General features: G+C 36.2%; 1 pseudogene; it reads right to left on the bottom strand.

Annotated features, from left to right (window-relative positions):
* Window positions 1-543: 543 nt before the first annotated feature.
* LOC102627018 (L-type lectin-domain containing receptor kinase IX.1-like) lies at window positions 544-3,032 on the bottom strand (annotated as a pseudogene).
* Window positions 3,033-4,360: the final 1,328 nt, after the last annotated feature.

Genomic DNA, 4,360 nt, shown 5'->3' with positions numbered 1-4,360 from the left:
TGGCATTAATTCATTGGTTGAATGAAAATATAAATTAATAAAAACAAATCATGTGGGCCAAGTGATATTTAATTCAACCAATCTTATCATGCCACATCAGTTTGTACAAAATAAGTTTGTACAAGAGTTTGTGACTGTATCATTATTCCAAGATTTAACATATCAGTCTTATGGGTGTGGCAAGTTATTTTGATAAATAATACATATGACATGTCAGTAATACGTGGATAACATGTCGGTTATATTTATATGTTATGTCGTTTATAACTGAATGTGCAACATACAACAAAAAACTCATGTCGTTTAAAATAATTCAAGATCTCGATCTGGTCAGGATCCGAACATATTTTCGTCTCAATTTACTAACCGAGACAAAATTTGAAACATATTTTTTGTGTCGATTGATAATTAGGATAAGATCAAGATCGGCAAATTTCGGCCAGGCTGTTCCCGTGCCAATCCTAGACCATACTAAGTGCGTTTGGGTGAGAATAGTCAGTCTTCCAGTAGCACCTTCTTAAAAGAAATTGAAACTTACAAGAAATAATTAAAATCTAACCACTCTCACCAACTCAACGACTTTCTCCATGAAGTATAAATGAAGTTACAATTTTATTATACATGGAGAAAAATGTACAAAGTGTTTTAAATAAGTAAGCAAAGAATTGATTGATCCTAAATCAAATAAATTGAATCAAAACAAAACCTACCAAGAACCTTCTCATCTGAGTGCTAAATGGCAGACATTAAAACAGCAAAAAGAAAAATAAATTGAACCAAAAGTAAAACTCAATCAACGTGTATTTAAAAGTGCTGCGGATGAAGAAGCGACAGAAGATGAAGTTGACTGTGAGGTAATGGTGTTGTAACTATAGCTTGATGATGAACGCTGGTTTTGGCCTTCATTAGAATCAGTACTATAAATGGTTAGCATATTCACCGGTGGAGAGAGATACGTCGGCACCGGCATCTTTGGCGGCAGAGCGGGTAATGGAGCTTCAAAATTGAGCACATGAATCACCTGCCTTATTGAAGGCCTGAGGTTTTCATCCGGGTGAGCACACCACAAGCCAACAATCATCAAACGCTCGATCTGTTGCCCATCAAAATCTCTGCATAGTCTTGGATCCACTGCTTCGAGCAGCCTTCCGTTTCCATAGAGATCCCAAACCCACTGTAGCAAAGAGACTTGGCCCTGCGGCGCCTTTGGGTTGATTGGTTTTCTCCCACAAGCGATTTCTAAAGCCACAATGCCAAAGCTGTAGACATCAGATTCTTTGCTAGCCTTGCCTGTTGTGGCACATTCAGGTGCCATGTACCCCATTGTGCCAGCCAAGACTGTTGTTTGAGACCCTTTGGCATGTTCTACAAGCCTAGCCAATCCGAAATCTCCAATCTTGGCATTGAAGTTTGAATCTAACATAATGTTGCTTGATTTTATATCTCTATGGACCACACATTGCTCCCATTCTTCTTGCAAGTAGAGCAACCCTGAAGCCAGGTCTTGAGCAATTTTGTACCTGAACTCCCATGTTAACAAGCTATTTTCTTTGAAAAGATGGGAATCCAAGCTGCCATTAGGCATGAATTCATAAACAAGCAAGAGTTCCTTTTTCTCATGACACCAACCCAGTAGTTGCACCAAATTCCTGTGCCTCAACCTGCTAATAATCTTCACCTCAGATGCATATTCCTTTATCCCCTGTTTTGACCCTTGTGACACTCTTTTAACAGCGATATACGAGTTGGTTTCCCTCAAAAATCCTTTATAAACACCACCAAAACCTCCCTGTCCTAATTTCTGATCATCATTGAAATCATTTGTCGCTAGAGCCAAATCCTTATACGGAAACCTCTTCGGTCCTGCTCCTCTTTCAAATTCATCATCAATGTACTCGCTGAATCCTTGATTGTCTTCTTGATCACCCTCTTTTCTCTTCCTCCCAATGCCGGCAAGCCAAATGATCAAAACCAACCCACCAACCAAAACCCCTCCACCAAGACTCAATCCCACAACCAGAGCTGTTCTGTTTTTCTTCTTCTTTTTGGATTAGAGACAGGATTAGTAGTCTCATCATCCATTTCTAAACTTGAATTAAATTCCCACGAGTAAATGCTAAATATCGCGAAATCTACTCCAGTCGCCATTGAGAAACCAAAAGTGACAAACTCAGGTAAATGTTGCCTTAAATCAACCTGATAATCAAGTCCTTGCATCACTACTAAATTATTTCTAAAGCCCGTGAAAGCAACACTCAAATTATGAGTACTAGAATTATAACTAATCCATGCCTCGTTTCTTCTCCCACTTTTAACATCACTCGACCAATATACATTTTTCTTTGATTGCACAGAGTTGATATCGATACCAACATGTGAAAAAGTAGGATCCCAGCTGTTGACATAGACATCAAATTCAACTGCAACAAATGGGATCGATGAGTTCAGTGGCTCGTTGTCTTTTGTAAGACCGAATGATCCACCACCTTTGTTGGTAGGAATTTTTGAACCTTGCGGCGCAAGAAAGAAGGCCAACCCATCTGCATAGTAAGATCTGTTTCCAGAATCAATAACAAAGGAGAAATGAGTGGTGAAGTCTGTGAGATTGCCGGTCGCCTTGTCCCAAAGGCGCATGCTTTGGTTGTATGTGGCGCGGCCAGCAGTCTCGCGATTTGCCGGCAGCTGAATGACGCGGTTGCTGTCAGGGTAAGCTCTCTCGTACGTTATGTTATCATCATATTGAGGACTGAAACTGGTATAGTTGAAGGTTAATGCACTTGCCAAAGGGATTATAGTTAAACAAAATGATATGGTGATTGTGAAGAAACTAAGAAGAAGAGGGCTGTTGCTGCTACAAGTGTTGCAGATAGCCATTTTTGGAAGAGAGGCAGGCTATGCCATTACCAAAATGTTCGGATGAACATCTGAATATATATATCAAATTGACACAAAGTCTTGTAGCAGGTTTCATAAATAATAACCTTTAATTTGTCAAAGGTTTTTATTTTTATTTTTCCAACAGACTTTGTCAAATATTGACTGAGATGGTTGAAAACTCAAGCAATCAAATATCGATAGTATTAGCCGGTCAAGATGTCGTCTTAAATTAATTGTAATTCATATTAAATTCAGGTTATATAAAGTTTTTAAAATAAAAAATTGATAACAAATGGTTTTTTTTTCTTTTAAAGATTTATTTTCTAGGGTGGCAATTGATCTGTTTCGTTTGTTTTAAAAACAGAGATACAGAACTGTTTGCAATAGACCTCCATCACATCCACCAGGATCACCACAATTGATCCTATCATACTGATTGCTTTTGAATATCACACGTAGCAACAACTGTTTAAATAAGATTTTGGATTCAGTGTTGATATGAGCTTTTTATTGAGTTTTTATAATTTTGTGATTGAGTGATTATTGGATAATAAATAACATAAATGAACACATAATATAAAATTATTAAAAAATTAGCTTAACTCAAATGAACACCCAATGTTACAGAATTCGGAATCAACGAAAGCTTTCTGTAGTTTGACATCACACTTACCCCTTTGTGCTGTATCATTATTTCTATAAAATATCATAAAGTCTTGTGGTGCTCATGTAGCCACGCATAAGTCATTTACTTTGTCAACTAATAAGACTAGATTTCCATCGTCAAATATTTATCCTCTCTTAGGCATTCCTTTTACCAATTTTCATTAACTTTTAAGGATTTATTTATATGTATCATTAATGAAATTAAATGGTTAAAATTTTATTTTAATTAATTTTAACCTAAATAGAAATCAAATTCACGTGCGATCTCTAGAAATCAAACTCATGTTAAATTCTTTCCCTCTTAACTCTTTTTACTTTGACGCTGATCTCTAGCAAATTATAATTGAAAAAAAAAGCACAAATTAGAAAAAAAGATCGACAATAAAGTTTGTATCATAATTTCAAATTTTTATTTTGTTTATTTTTTCTTAATGTTTATCTTCTTTATTTGTCCTTTGTATTGTTCCAGACTTACTGATATAGCTTTAGAAAGGTTGAGTGATTTGGATGGAAGCCTAGGCTTGAAATAGAATTTGAATTGAGCAATTGGCATATGATTTCTACAGTAAATATGCACTTCGTAGATTTTGTCAAATCATGCGGACAGGGGGAGAACGGCGAGCGATGATATCAACTTTTGGGGGCTTAATCATGGCCTTGAACTTTCAAGTTTTGAAGGTGGATTTTGAAATTTGGAGTATTGGTATTAAGTTTTCTTTTGAATTATGTTGATCTTCCCATCGTAGAAAAAAAGAATCTTAGTAACGTAACAAGTATGTCTCTTGTTATCCGAAAAAATATGTGGATATAATAAAAA

This window comes from Citrus sinensis, chromosome 8, assembly GCF_022201045.2.
Source record: "Citrus sinensis cultivar Valencia sweet orange chromosome 8, DVS_A1.0, whole genome shotgun sequence".
Taxonomy (NCBI): Eukaryota; Viridiplantae; Streptophyta; class Magnoliopsida; order Sapindales; family Rutaceae; genus Citrus; species Citrus sinensis.
The sequence above is the reverse complement of the archived record's forward strand: the minus strand, read 5'-3'. Positions and strand labels throughout refer to the sequence as shown.